Genomic DNA, 16,356 nt, shown 5'->3' on the forward strand with positions numbered 1-16,356 from the left:
ATGCTAATCTATGTATTAAAGCAATAGATAAATAGATAAAGCAATCATTTGGAGTGATAACAGGTTCAGGGCATCTGCTCCCCATCTCTTCCTCTTACACTAAGTGTGCCAACATAATCTCACTCAAAAATTTTCTGTTACACTTATTACAATTCTACTTAAAGCCACAGCAGCTAACCAGTGAAATATTTTACTCATTTACCTAGAAAAAAAAAATGGAGTTCACATCAACAGAGAGAAGATCCTAGACTGTACATCCAAGAACAACATCTGCTGCTGAGAGCATCTCTGGTGAGAAAAGAAGAGCTCAATACTGCTGGCCTCTGGTCAGCCTCCTGCTTCGATGCCTCACTGGCTACAGACAGGAATGTGGAGCTTAGTGCCAAGCTGCTCGTCTATCGTTAAGGGCCAAGGGATACATTAGAACAAAGATTTCTCCCACCTAACTTGTAGATTACAAAAGAAAAAAAAATCACTAAATCCAGACCTCCATCCTTTCTCCTTAAGATAAGGAAATACCATGTAAATCCATCTCTATCACTATTAAATATAGAGGCTATAGTTCTAGAATGAGACTATATAGCATCTTGTTCTTGGATGAGATCCTTCATATGAAAGATCATGCATGCAGAATCTATATAGACAAGAAGTAATATGATCATTCCCTGATCAGGCCTGGTAGCTTCTATAGTAAGGAAATTAATCAATTTATTGAGGTGGAGAAAGAACTCTGAGATAATCCAGGATGGCAACAGCAGGCTGGGAATAACAGCAACGGTCATCATCTTGAAAGATTTCAGTCCACTGAAGCTATATGCTTCAGAGAGAAAATGTTAAATATACACTTTTTTCTCTTGCATCTAATTTCAGAGACTGCTTTCTTACACTGATTTTAGTGAGAAAGCAAAAGTTTCTGTGTCTATGGCACATCTTCCATGTAGGTGTGGAAATCCACACTATCCCTCCTAGAGTCCTGTGCAGTACTTACTGAAATGGCTTCATCATGTTAGGTTGATTTCTAACGACTAGAGGAAAGAGACAATTATTAATAGACTAATGAAATAAACACATGCATTAGAATTTGCTTGGAGCATGTTATTCATTCTCTGCAGTCTTTTCTTAAAAGTTAAAAATCCTTCTTTCTAATTTTTTTTTTGCTGTTCAGTGGGTTAACTTCCTAACAAATTCCAGCTTTTGTATAGTTTATCTTTTCTTCTTCACCTCTTTGTTCTCTGATTTCTCTCTGTCCTCTAAGGCTGACCTTTGTTAAAAGTCTGTACTATGTCCTTCCCTCACAGGTCCTTCCCTCACAAATAGTGCTGAGATGTGGATTTTAGCAAAGTAAAGGGTTTCCATTGCAGCAATCCATTAACTTTTTACAAAGGACAAGTAAAGCTGCATACACTAATGAATGCCACTGAAGAGATAAAAAGGAAAAGTCCTTTTCTCTTCTGATTCAGAACATATGCGTAGCTTTGTCATCTCAAGGCCACTCATCAAGCCTCTGTCAAAAAGATACAAAAAAGGTAATTGTTCAAAAATGAAAACTGACAAGATACTCTGAAAATGCCATGGAAGAACAGGTACTATCTTTTAGAAAGGTGGCCTCTCTAAGGATTAGTATCAAGCTACCTGTATGGCAATGACTATATTAATGAGATGGTATCATGTTAGTTTCAAAAGAAATTTATATCAGTGTAAAACCTTTCAATCATCCAAGTATGAATTAGTCTGGATACGTGAAGTGAAGTTCTTTTCTCCATCCCACCTGATTTGGGGAAGATTATCAGAATGTACACATCCAAAATATACAGAATTCTCATTTAGATTTTTGCTTTGTATATAGGTAATAGATAACTGTCAATATAAACATTGGTACACAGTACAGGTGGTATATACTATCGAAGGGAATATAAGGAAATTGTTTTCAATACACAGAAATAATTTTTCAGAAACAATTTACAAATGTGACAAATTCGGAGAGCAAACACTTATTCATATTAGAGATTAATTTAGATCTTAATAATCTACCACAAAATGAGTATGCAGAGAGTAAGAGAGTGATTATAAAACAAACAACAAGTAACTCAGTGGTACTTAACTTTTTCTTCAAGTCATTATTTCCTGAGTCACTGATACCATTCTGTTTTAAGGTGTCTAAGCTGTCAGACAAAGCAGCCTAACCTTCCAGCTCCCTCACCCCTGAGAGGGCCAAAAACAAGGAATCACTTCTTGGATCCAGGGAAGACAGAAAGGTATTGGCAACGACAAGGGTCACGTTATCAGTGAACACAGAGGATGCTTTTCCATAAGCCAAAATCCAAGTCTGAACTCAAGCAGTTCCTAGAGTTCTTAGCATCATGGAAACATTGAGCAAAACATGTTGTAGGCTTCAGTTCTTTCAGTGCTCTCAGCTCAAAACTCAGCTTTGCTTTTATTCCTGAAAGTGCCTTAAGAAAGCCTGTGCTGGTGCAGATTCCAGTGCTCTCAAAGTTACTTAATGCCATCAATTCTGCCATTCGTATATGTTTTAATGGTCCAAAGCATTGTCTGAAGGGAATAATGAGGACTACTACTTTGATACGAAAAGACTCTTTAGAAGCAAAATGTTTTTTTTTTCTTCCATGGGTGATTGGATAAAGTTAACAAGAAATGACTTGTCCGCAAAATATCCACCCAAAAGGTAGAACAGGCCACTGTTTGAGGAATATCTAGAACAGCAAGAGAAATGATAGTTAGATATTCTTCTCCCTGAAGATATATTCACTCTCTATTTTCTCCACTGGTATGAAAATTGCTTAATTTAAAATAGCCTGAATTTCTCAGGATAGCTGTTTCTGGATAACTGGCACTTGAACTGGCAAGTGCTGTGAGGTGTCAATCTTCCAGGTACGGAATACACACACAGAACCACCTTTTATCTTGTTTTAGAAAATGCCTTTTTTTCCAACAGAGCAAAAACTTTTTAGTCATTTATAACCCACTGTCCTAGGATATTGCTTAGCCATTAAATATTAAGAACAATAGTAGTTTCACTTAGCAGCTTACTCATTTAGATTGCTCTGTCTATCCCAAGCATGAGATTCTTGAACTTTGCAACCACAAACTATCGAGAAAAATCAAATACAGCATTCTAAGCAAAGCTTGCATCTACCCTTTCAGTATGATGAGCTCTCTTTCTCTGATGGTATAACTAGGAGATAAAATTTCCATCATTAAAGATAACATCTAATTTAAGTCTCTCTCTCTTGAAATTACTCTAAGATTATGCTAATTTACTTACTTCACTCATAGGAAAGCTTGAGCAGCAAATGGAACCATAAGAAGAAATGGAATCATAAGAAGTGCTGTATGGCATGCTACTGTAGCTTACTAGCATTGTTATCACTAGAGTTTTACCTACTCAGTCTTACAGAAGCATCATCCACATCTCACACATTTTATCTTTCTTTACATCTCATACAGTCTTTTACAATGAAATATCTTCTTGATATCTGTGAGAGCTCAGATTTGGCACAGTAGTAGATCTAAGTAAATAGTGGAGAAAATGAATAATATATTATTGTTTTCATGAAATGAAATAAATTATTTTACAGGCTCCTTACCATCATATCAAAATCTTCTGAGATCTTGAGTTTGTATGTGCACCCAATTCAGTGCAGTAACGAAATTCATTCTTAACTTCAAGCAGGTCAGTAGTCCAACTGAGATAAAAGTAAAAACTGATAAAACCTGGAAACCTGTAAAGAGGCTGTGAAAATAGAATATTAAAAAAAAAAAAAGCAGTGATATTTTCATTCTGTATTTAAAGCTCGATTCAGAATGCAATTTTTCAAGTTTCCAGCTGGAAAAGTTAGATGTTTCCAAGACTCAGTATCAGCTGACCTGGAAATTCTTATTGATTGTTTTTACCAACATAAATACAGATCAAATTTAGTTGAAGCTACTTATTATATTAGACCAAGTAGTTTCAGTCCTATTAGCAGTACTAAAAGAAATTCCTATTGCATTACTAGGACACTTTTTAAAAGTCTGAGGGAATTCTATAAGCCACAGATTGTGAAATACACAGGTTACATAACTAGAAGCTACATAATTTTTGACATGCAGATTATTAAGAAAAGTAACAGCATGTTTGATGAGCTGTAAAAATAATGAAGTCTGTTTTTCAATGAAATTATGATATTAACCATTAGCCTTATTAACCAGATCACCACATCAACTCCAGCCCAGAAATCCTTTTTGGACTCCTACCTTTCAGTTCCTCCAATATCTCAACTCTTTTCTCTGCCTCCTAATTATAAGGCGAAGAAGAGACAGTAAGTACTGCAGCTAGTTTTGAGTGGTCCAGAAATCATAACCTGATTAGACTGCTATGACACCCATCCTGAGTAGCCACTTGACAGGAAAAAAAATGAACAGATAACAGTTTAGGCTTTAAATTAGGTCATTTCTTTATACTAACCTCACAAAAGGTACAGGAACTTCAGATCTTTGATTTCTACCTATCTGTCAAATCTGTGTTAAATCAGTCAGTGGGCTCAGAAGTACAGAGAAATAGCTAGCCAACACAAAAGGATGAATGGATGGAAATTGCAGTCACATTAGCAGCTTCCCAGTGGGAAATTAGACCAAGAGAACTTCCAATGACTTAGATGCATTTTTTTTTCTGGGGGAAAAAAAGAAAAAGAACTTCTTTGATGGATATTTTGTTATAAATTTAAAATATTATAAATGAAAATAATCAGTATTAACTTGAAGAGTGGTCTAAAAGCAGACAGGCACTATATTCCTTTTCTAATGGAAAGAGGGAAATAACTGAATGGGGGGAGGGGAAGGAGTCTGACAAAACATATTAGAACTCATTTCTCAGTTTGTATCTGTTTCAGAGCATGCTCTCTCACAGGGTGTAGCATGCACTTATCCTTTCCTCTAATTTCTTCCGAGATCTTAGCTGCTGATACAAAAATATTGGAGTGGACAATATTTTGTCCACTTCTGGTCTTCAAGACAGCTCCCCACAAAATGGACTAGCAAAGGTGATGTGTTCATCCTAGTTAAGTCTAGTCTTTCTCATTTTTTCAATATGTTGAGGAACTGATGGACCCCATCAGTGTCTAGTAATTAATTTTAAAACTACATGGGCCATACAAAATAGAGTAGTTAAGTATTGCCTTCAGATATCCACTAGATAATTGCTTCTTTTTTTCTTCTCTACATACAGAAACACTTTTTAGAGACATCCTCAATAACAACACCCTTTACTCTGCACATTCTTGATGACGAATATCATTCCAGTAAAAATTATGTGTCCATATTAAGCTTACTTAGAAAAAAGTTAGGGATGGAAAGTCATCCCAGTTCTTTGGTTCTGGTGCTGATTTTCCCTATGAATGAGACACTAGGAAATGCAGAGAGAACTAGGGAACTATGTTAGACCTGCACCATTACACTAACATTGTGCTTAGTTAAATGCACAGCTAAACACATGGGATGTTTACTGGTAGATCCACAGAAGGGCTGTGGCAGACAGATGAATTTTTTTTGCCTTAAACATTTCTTGGTGCATGAGGTGCAGGCAGGCCACAACCCCGAACAAGCCATCTGTTGCTGCTGGAAACAGGACTGGGCTGCTGCAACCCCCGAGATGGTCTCCCTGCGACCACCCAGGACACACCGAGCCTGCACTGAACAAGACCACAATCGGGCAGAGACTTTGGGATCTGGACTGTAAATTATTGTCCGTTTTTAGCACAATTTCTATAAAACCTGCTTGGCATGAGTGGCTAAATTTGCTGAAGCCTTAGGCCGCACTCCCTAGTTCAGTGAGAAAGGGCCCCAGAGCTGGTGCAGGCGGGAATGATAAGGGAGTTACCAGCAATTTGCATTCCTGTGCACTGCTGAAACAGTGTTAATTGCTGGAGTTATCACCTTCTTTGTCAGGACCTTGAGAGCTAATGGCTGGACCCAAGAATGGAGACACACCTGTCAGCAGAAACAATGGCAACAGTAAACGGCCTACCTAGGGACAGTGATGAGACCCAATAAGCAGCAGGAGATCCCAGACCCAAATATTACTATTGGTCTGAACTACCATGTGAGGGGTGGGAAAACTTAATTTGAAAAAGCTATAATTGCCGAGGGATTTCTTTGTTTGGCCGGATGGCCGGCCTGCCTGCCTGCCTGCCTCCCTCCCGAGAGCCTCGTCGGAGGCACCCAGCTTGAGCTGTAATTCGAATGGAGTTAGCGGAACCACCTCGGAGTGGTGGTACCTAGTTTCTTTTCTCCTTTTCCAACTTTCTCTATCTTTTCCCCTTACCCTTGTTCAACTCTTCCCTTTTTCCCTTCGCCTCCCCTTCACCTTTCCCCCCCACCTTTTCTCCCCACTTTGTGGAAAATAAAGGTAAAAGGTTGTACGATATTTGACCGGTTTTAGCGTCTTAATCTCGTCCTTGGGATCGTAACGAAACCCCCCCGATATTGGTTCGGGACAAGGGCTCTAGCAGTAAGACTTGCAGCATCTTTTACTGACTATCAAGGCACAACTGCATGCACATAGGGTACAGTGTAAACCCATGTTAGCAGAAGCATAGGACAGTGCTGTCTGTGGAAGTGGCACTCACCTGTACGGAATAGCATCATTCCACAGTTCTCACAAGCCCTTTAGCTCTGGCTTCTTTCCCATTGCTTTTTGGATAATGAACCACCCAGTGGAAGACAGTTTGGTTCCCTCAGAACAGAGGGGAAGGAGGGTGTAGAGTAAAAACCTAAATCTTGATAAAGCATCTCAGTACCTAAGGAAACTGTTCAAAAAATGAGGTGAAAAGCAGCATGATCTTTACTGAGATGAGATCTTGTTATTTGCAAAAAGTGAGGCTGGGATTCATACTGAGCTTGAGCAATGTGATCGGTTGGTTGCATTGCAGTGCTGATCACCTCATATCTCCATGCCATCTGTCAGGACATGTCCCAGTCTTTCTGTAACCAAAACAGGCAGGAGAAGCAGCAGATGCTCCACACCAGTTTGGTGGGACGAGGCAGCTGTCATCTTCACAAGGTGGTCCTTATGACTATTAGACCTAGATAGAAGTTAAAGACGTTGGAGCTTGGTGTGTATCTCACTCCTCCTCCACAAGATCACAAAATTGGTATCTACGTATTTGTAATAGATTGCATGGTGTCATATGACAGGTGTCCTTCATTCAGACACTGTCTGGTAAGTCCAGTGACTTTCCCAAAGGTGTTTAGAAAGAAGTGTAGCACATATCTAGTCTTTCTAAAGGTAAAATGACCTCTGTCTCTTTTGTGCAGGGGAAAGGCTTCAGGATGTTCTTGAACTCATGCTGTGGTTGACTTCATATTTGGTTTCACTACTAAATATAGACATGCATTGCATAAATCAAAGCTAGCTTTAAAACTTACCCAGAAGTCCAAGCTTTTTTGTATCCAGAGCTTGAAAATAGCCAAATTCTTCATTTCCTTCCCTAGGAGACTCTTACCTAGCTCTCTTTCACTGATGTTCTTCACTTGAATATTCTCCTCTTTGCTGTTCTGCTTGCCTACCCCCCTCCCACTTCACATTATTTACCTAAATTTGTTTTGAATTATCTGAAGATAAGATGCTAGTGGCCCAGTCACTTTTTTCAGCTATCTACAGACACTCCTCTGAAGCGAATCTTGACACCACACCTTAAAGAGGAAAGGTGGGATGGGGAATGCATACAAATAGCTCATTGGTCACAGATGCAAAGTGTTAATTTGGCAACCATGACGTCTGAGCTTACTACTACAAGTGGACTGAAAAAGAATAAATCTGAATATGAGTTTGGTAAAGAATCATTACTGCTGAAATCTTTAATTTTCACCTGTAAACATCTGTTCTTGATATTATGTAATAGGTGCTTGGTAAATCTTCCACCAGATACCATATCTGTCCACCTTGATCCCCACCACCATATGGGAAATGAACAAAAAAAACCCAAAGCCCACAAAAATATCAGCAGATTCCAAGAGATTCTGAATAAATAATTTTCCTCATGCTAGGCATTGCAGGCAAAATAATGCATAAGCAGTGGCTTCAGTGTTCATGTATGTCCTTTGCACATTGCAGTACTTACATAGTTAAGGCTTCTCCATTTCAAAATCCTGAGCAGTCCTGTAGAAACTGTTTTGTGATATTTTTTTCTATTTCTTCTGTAAAAATAAATTTCCCAAGACACTCAATGATCCATACAGATCACTTATTGAGAGAGCGCACGTGCATTACTGATCTTCATTTTCCAGAAAATGTTTTTTATTCAATTGGTTTTGTTTTGTTGTCTATTTTCTCCATGTTAATACAACAAAAGTGCATGAGTCACTCTTATTCAGTTTTTTTATTTGACTAGAATAAGGATAATTTTCTTATTTTCTTATGACATAACTCTTACTTTCTTCGTTATAACACAATTTTTCCAAGGCAGAACATCAGTTGTCTTTGTCTCTCTCAAAATCAGCCCTGGAGCTGAGCTTTTGTAAGAGGATTACAAACTATTCATACCCAAAGGAAAACAATTTTCCTGTACATTTACAGAAATATATATGTTTGTGCACACTTCTGGCATTTATTAAAGTTGTAGGGGGAGTTCTCCTTGGTGATCATCCACCTGTCTTCTACATTTCTTTTATCATATTTTCTAAATTGCTACATACTAGCTCAACTAAGAATGCCAAGAGACTGTAGAAATTAGCATGTTTTCATCAAAGAACAGATGTTCCAAATGCTCAGCCTTTTCCTGCAGGGGTTGGATCCGAGAAGGTGCATCTGTTGCAATGCAACTGCAGTTGGGCAGCAACTATGCAATAGCATTATAACATTGGTAGGAAACACACACACAAAAGAAATAGAAAAAGAAAAAAAGAAAAAACTTCCTTCAACTTCCATACTTTCATTATGATACATCTTCTTTTTGTAGGGCTCATCTTCACATTCTAGAACAGGTATTCTAATTGGAACGCTAAGGCCTTCGTTCTACTTGCTGTTGAGATAGGATACATAAAAATAATTTAGTCCATCTTTTTGGGAAAACATTTTGACAAAGTTCAAGATAAACAACAGTGCCTATAATTCTTCAAAGATGAGTTATTTGCTTATTTTGTTCAGAATAGGATTGGTATTGTTATCTTCTGAAATTTTGTATTTTTTAGCTCCACGCTAGTGGAGTCCTATTATCAGTAAAATTCCAACTCCGATCACAGAAAGCGTACAGGGAGGTATTCTGAGTTAAAGATACAGCCTGCCACTGTTATCACTGAGAAGAAATATGCCTACTGCTTTATACCCTCAAGGGGAGACAAATTTCTACACATTGCAGCTCTACAGATCTGATGACTCCCATGTGGGCTTTCAGAGCAGGACTGAGCCACTCATTTATGCTGACAACTTGCTAATTTTGCAGGGGGAACACAGGCCAGTCACCGTGAGTCTCAGTCCTGCAGCAATTTCTCACAATTCTCCATGACACTAGAAGGACAGAAGTTCTCACACTCGCCTTGGAAAAGACGCAACATAAAGTGGCTCAGCTGAGAGCACAGCAAAGTACCACAGGATATATCCACACGATCTCAGCAACATGTGTCTCACAGCTCAACAGAAACACAAATTTTCAGATGACCACTCACATCTAGGCCAGATTAATTTAGGTATGAGGACCATATGTCAATCACCATGCTTAGGTTTTCAATGACGACACTTCTTTTCTCTGCTCAGTGCATTTGCAGAACAATCTAACACAAAACAAATCCATTCATTCCAGGTCATTTGTATGAACATGGCCTGGCTGGTACTCTTAATATTACCTTTACTGGAGGAAAAACAGTGTGACACAACTAGCTAATTTTAATAATACATTTTTAGACCCGTTTCTGTTTCCTGTCTGGGAAACTCCCATTTTACCAGTATGAACTTTTAATTTATGGCTTAAGCAAAGAGATTAAGCTATCAATAAAAAGATAAAAGCTTAATATCTTCAGTTTAGCATTTGGCTCACAAATTCAGCACAAGTCCTTTAAGGATTCTGTAATGTAATGGGATTTATAACCAGCCAATAAGTTATAAGCATCTAACTCACGCTCATGAATATGGGAAAATTCCTCTGTCAGACTTTATAAGTGGACTGAACAATTATAATGCAGACTCTGCTTCTTGTCCTTTACTTTTACTGCATTATTGATGGGCTTTGATGGACTTTGACTTTAAGCATAATCGTCTTTCAAGGTAGATAGTACATGCCTAACCATCGTTACATATGTTCTTGCCCAGAGTGATTTTTCACTCACTGTACTTAGTCTTCTGCTACATATTTTTACAATTGCATTTTCTTAAAGGAAAAAGATCAGGGTTGGAATTCAGTAAAAGTTTACTTTAAGTACTTAGCTGTTTTACACAATTAGTTCAATGATTAACCACCTCAGTATCTATGGGAAAGGCAATTTTACAAGCCACAAGCAATCTGGGAGATTTCTAGAGAATATCAAGAACAATTGATGATGATTGATAAATTAATGATTGTTGAGTCAACTATAGGAGGTACTTTGCTAGACTGGTTATTAATAAATGAGGAAGAATGGGATGGTGATGTAAAGGTCAATGGCAGCCTTGATGGCAGTAACCATGAGATAGTGGAGTTCAAAATCCTAAGAGAAGCGAGCAAGATAAATTGTAAAGTCACAACCTTGGAATTCAGGGGAGTATATTTTGTCTCGTTCAGGGCTCTCCCTGGGGGATCCCATGGCATACTACCCTGAAGAGCAAATGGGCACAGGAGACAGGCATAGCCACAGGAACAGGCCATTCCAGTATGTGGAAAAGGCAGAGCCCTCCAGTCTCTTTTTTGCCTTGCTTTTTACTACTAGGGTTGGTTCTTAGGCCTCCCCGGTCCGTGAACCTACCAGCAGAGCCTGGAGGTGTCAGGCATTGCCACCACAACAAGAGAAGCTAGAGTTAGGTAGTACCAATTAAACATATCCAAGTCCATGGAACCAGGTGGGCTGTATCTGAGGGTCCTGAGGGAGTTGGCTGATGTCATTGTGAGGCTCTCCCTCTCCCTCCCCCTCCCTCTCCCAATATGCTGCAAAGGAGGGCTGCTATTCAGAGAAACCATAGGAGCTGAAGGTTGAGTGTCAGTGGCACAAGCTAACAGACTCTCCAGAACACAAGAGAATATTTTACACATGAATATCTATCAAGTTTCTATAATTAGCTATTTGATTTTTCTTCAGCAGTGGACCGAAACAAAATTCTGAGACTCACTTAGTGTTCTTGATGTTCTCATGATAGTTCTCCTTATAAATAATCCATCTTATTTTTAATTTCAATCTGTGAGAAAGAGAAGTTGATGTGGCCTGCTAATGCTTTTCCTGATAACTTCTGTGCCAAATGTGGTAGAAATTGGATATTTGCTTGAAAGTTGAGGTCTCGAAGTTAGTAAGTTCCAACAGGTTTCATGAAAACAGGCACAGGAGCAGAGGGTTGATTGCCCTTACTACATGAAAAGAGTTCAGTTTCAGCTTAAAAGTGCTGCCGGGGGACATGGAAGATAAGATCATCCTTGGAGGGGAAAAAGGGAGGTGTCAGTAGGGTAAAATCTAAGGTCTTAAAAGGCGAGAGTGGAGATGACATAACAACAGTTTGGAAGAAGGCTAGCATAAGAACGTAGAAAAAATTCACATGAAACTGGCCTTAACTCATTCTGCTGCTTATAGAATAACTTGGAGCTTGAAGTTTTAAAGTTTGAAGCACAAGGATAAGAAGGGACACAGCTCAAATTTACAGGATATAGAAGTAAGTTGTGTAACAGAAACAAAGAGTTCTCTCCTGTCCATAAATAAAATCATGCAGAAATATTGTCATAGGTCCAGATATGTGTTCCCACATATTCCTAGTGGAAATCAAATAGAACCAACTTGAAATATGTGATGACTCAAGGATCCCAACATTAGAAAACTTGCTGGAAGAAGAAATCATTGAACTACCTATGAGGTCTCAAAACAATATAGTTGCCTAAAATGAAAGTGGTAATGGTTATGAACAAAAGTGGTAGGGCATTTGGGAAATCATTATCAATCTTTGGATGATTCAGTATCATCTCCGTCAACTTCTTCCAATGCAAATCCTTGGACTGAAGGATTTTTGCTTAAACCATGCATCTCTCCTCTGATGGAATGAAATTATAAATTATGGAATAAGAGTGAGGGGGAACAACGTAAAGTTGATTCCTGGGATTACATCTTTCAAGAAGTGTTTTCTTAGTCAGAAACAAAGGCAAAAAAAAAGTTCTGACTGACACTAATTATTGTTTTCCAAGCATACAGTAAAATAGTTATTTTCATCTTTGACATGCATCATTTTGCTTTACCTGTTCAAATTCTTTGCTCTGAAGAGGGCGTACTTTCATGGTTATTGTCCACTAGATACAATCTAGCAGTCGAAATTAATTGCAAATATCAGACACTTTTTCTGATGAAGTGAAAGCACTCAAGAAACCCCAAGAATCAAGAAAACCACAGAGGTCTCTTAGCTTTGCCAACTCCCATAACCTTAGTCCTGCTAATTTAATTGTTCATCAGAAGTTTCATTCATTGTTTCGTAGCTTGCATTCCTGATTCAGTGGGTAGTTGCATGGTTAAAGCTGCATCTGCAGCTTAGGGTAAGGAAATGCCTACCCTTATCATGCAGTCCTAAGGAAGCATGCTTATTATTCCACATTAGAAACACTGCAGCTATCAAGATGACAGTAGCAGATGTTTTCAAAAGGGCCTGGGGACCAGTGAAATGAGCAAGATGGAATTAGGGACTTTGAAGGAGGAAAGCAGAAGACAGAGATCCTCTCCTCCTTAAACTTCTTTCCCCAAATAATTTCCAAGACCACTTCTTAATTAAATATTGCAGGGCTTGCCCCCCTACCCTGTCCCAAGATGTTTAATATCATCTTGGCTAACAAGACCATCACCTACTTGTGATAATAAAATACTTGCAGTAGGGTTACAGAGGCTATGATCTGAGACAAAGGAATACTTGACTGCCTTTCATTAGAATGTCCCCAGCTTTCTTCCTCTCAAAAGTTAGCTTTTATTGGTTTGAATTTGTTCTCACAACTAATGTTTGAGGTGAACTATGTGAAAGGGTAGCAGATATATTCAGATGATATAATAGACCATAGGACTTCATTTAAAGCTTCTCTTCACTGCAGTGGCACAGGATTATCAGAATGGGAGACATCAGGGGAAATTTCCTTATATGAGGCAACCTTGGAAACATACTTATTATATTCACAGACCTTACCTAAGAGAGTCTATCAGGGATACTTCTGTACTGAATCCAAGCCCTGTCTGCATTAGGAAATTCACAGTGGTGCAGTTTACTTGTTATTGCTACCTACTGAACCCACACTGAAATACTTTAAGCATGTTTACCTTAGCCTTTCAGTCTTCTTTAACTGTCTCAGAACAAAGTCAGAGCAGATTACCTTAAAGATAAATAAAGGCTATCCTAAGAAGAATAAAATAATCAGAAAGAGATGTGCTTAATGAATGAGACACTAAAGCATGCTCATAATTCTGCCTTTTTTCATTTTAGTTAATTCTTCATCTTAGCTGATGTAGAACCACTCCTGACATGAAAGCATAGGCAGCCAACATTGATATATTCCTTAAACAAGAATAGGACTATATCTTTCAAAAAGTCTATGTCATTGCAGAGCACAGGAAACTACTAATTTCTTAAAATAACAATGCCAGCCATGCTCTGTCTGCTGCTGAGTTCAAAATGAAATACTGTTTACAATGGTCTTTAGATCTGCTTCTGTGTATCACCTTTTCTTGCTCTTTGTCATAAACTGGAAATAGTTGACCATGTCTACATTTGAATTGTTATAACCATTCAAATTTAATACTATATTGATACAAATAAGACAAGCTTGTCTCAGACCCATCCTTCCAGTCTGCTTACCTGCAAATGTGACTAGCAGAGCAGCCAGACCAGGGAGCACCCAGGAGTGCTTGTGGGGAAACAAAAACCACAGAGCCCCTTGCCAAGGGTAGCTCAGCATTCAGAAATGGGAGCCCTCTACAGTACCCTGTATAACCTGCCTGTTCTGCAAAGGGTATCCACAGCCAGCCACATGCACACCCACTCAGCAGTGCAGGTGCAGGCACACCTCTTCTGATAAAGGCAACTTACACTGTGCTAATTGCTCCAACATCAGACAGCTGCATGCAATCACTGCAGCACCACCAAGAGCAGACTATGCCAGAGTACTTCTCGTTCTGGCAGGGCAGTACCACAGCATGAATCAGCATGAACAGCAGCTGTATTGGTATTCCTCCACTCCTCCCAAACATAGTACCTTCTAGGAGGAGATCTGAAGCAGCAAAAGGTGCTCAAGCCATTCTCCACACAGAGCAGGCTGCAAAGACACTGCTGTGAAGCACCTGTGTTGTGACCCATCACAGCAAACATGGCCCACCTCTTTCTTCTCAAGTTCCCTACCACATCCATGCTTCTTCTTCAGTCTCAGCACAAGCCTCCTAGGGGCCTGCACAGATTGTTAGGCCTGGCCCCAGGACACTGCCAAGCTATCCTTCAAGTCCACTCACCATTGCTTGGCAAATTATACTGCTGAGACTACACTATAACCTCTGACATTATATTGCTGATTATACTGCTGATACACTGCTGATTATGCTGCTGAGATCACTCTATACTCACTGACACTTGGCCTGGAAAAAAAAAAGTCAAATCCAAATTTCTCTTAATATTGTGGTCCTCATTGTGGAAGGATGAATAAAGCAACAGTGTCTTACTCTTTTGTGTGTTGCCACATAATACCATAGACAGACATTTTCCCATATACTCCTTCCTCTTTACAGAAATAAAGCAAGAGCCCCCCCCAGCTCAGTGAGCTCACACTTGTCTCTTCAGAGGACAGAGAGAGAGATCCATGGATACATTTGCTGTTCTGATAGCAGAGAAGCAGCCAGTCTCTATTCAGCCTATGGAGAATCTGGCTTGCTGGCAGGGGACAGCTCAGTGGCAACATTGCTTTTTGGAGAACCAGATGTTCTGTGAACAGAAGAGATGTGAAGGACAGAAAACAAGCTTATTCCTCACCGTTCATTATCTTGCTAGCAGCTGGTTGAAAGAACAATCTATCAGGACAATGGAAGACTTCAGAGTTTAGTTTGAGACTATAATAATTATGTTTCAGTGTGTATATGATCTTGTTTATGACAAAATGAGCTCATGACCCGTGACTGCAGAGGGTAAGTGGCATCTGTCAAAAAGTAGTGTATCACTCAGATTGTCTGCAGGCTGAGATTTACCTGGGATAGCACAAGAAGAGTTTGGTCTGTCCATTGGTAAACAACTGAGTTCTCAAAGACTTGGGTGCCATGCTTGTACCTAGTGATGTCCACCATCAAATCCATGAATTTTCCATTGCAGTTCACTGGGACTTATAGTTATCACTTGATCCTTTGGGGTTGAGGAAGTCACAGAAACACTATGGAGAACAACATACATGCCTGTGAATGTTGTTGATAGATGCTGTCTAGCTGAGAGATCCAAGTTGGGCAAAATCATGCACCACACTGGGTATGCAGATCCATGCTGCCCCACAGACCTGACTCCAAGTGATCTCTTCACTCACCAGTAACAGTTAGTTACTGTCCCATATGCTCTCTTTGAAAAGAGTTTTAAAGACAGCTTGCCACATCTGAAAATTGTGTCTCTGCTGACGTTCATCCCAGGCACACCCTGGGACAACCCTGTGTGGGCCAACCAGTACTGATCTTCCAAGCCCCCAGTCTTCTCCCTACCTTTGGGATGCTGCCCATGACCACTGTCCCTGCTGTTGCCAGTCCGGCTCTCCAGATCAATACACTGACATGAAGTTGGGCTCCATGTTTCCAACATCAGTCTAGTAACTAATACAGGATTTACTAAAATGCCTCCTCGCCTGCCTGTTCTGACATTTTGAGGGCATGACAGCTTGCCTGGCATTCTTCAAGATGTGAGGTATACTTACAACTGGACCACAGAAGGTTGACCAGACAGGAACATAGGCAGCAAATGAAGCTGTAACAGAAATGTCAAAAGCAGTAGCAACTTCTTTTATGAAAAACAGATATAATAAAGTGCCAGAAAAGAGTTGAAGATGAGTGTGAACACCTCACATTATCTGTTGTATCACTAGGCATCCTAGTCATACATATGGGATAGGTACTATGCCAGGTACCATGATCACAACAGTTTGCTTTAGAAGAGAAAGAGCTTCAAGCTGTGTGGATGTAAACTGCTTTGCTGCACTTGGCTTGAGG

General features: G+C 39.5%; 2 long non-coding RNA genes across 2 annotated transcripts; both read right to left on the minus strand.

Annotated features, from left to right (window-relative positions):
* Positions 1-1,738: 1,738 nt before the first annotated feature.
* Positions 1,739-4,589, minus strand: LOC112996404 (uncharacterized). Its single transcript, XR_003262421.2, has 3 exons — positions 4,466-4,589; positions 3,606-3,751; positions 1,739-2,711 (listed from the first exon to the last, which is right to left on the minus strand). It is a non-coding gene; the product is annotated as an uncharacterized LOC112996404 (long non-coding RNA).
* A 3,731-nt stretch (positions 4,590-8,320) lies between these two features.
* LOC112996407 (uncharacterized) lies at positions 8,321-16,117 on the minus strand. Its single transcript, XR_003262424.2, has 3 exons — positions 16,065-16,117; positions 15,361-15,539; positions 8,321-9,017 (listed from the first exon to the last, which is right to left on the minus strand). It is a non-coding gene; the product is annotated as an uncharacterized LOC112996407 (long non-coding RNA).
* Between the last annotated feature and the right edge of the window lie 239 nt (positions 16,118-16,356).

This window comes from Dromaius novaehollandiae, chromosome 2, assembly GCF_036370855.1.
Source record: "Dromaius novaehollandiae isolate bDroNov1 chromosome 2, bDroNov1.hap1, whole genome shotgun sequence".
In the NCBI taxonomy this organism is placed as follows: domain Eukaryota; kingdom Metazoa; phylum Chordata; class Aves; order Casuariiformes; family Dromaiidae; genus Dromaius; species Dromaius novaehollandiae.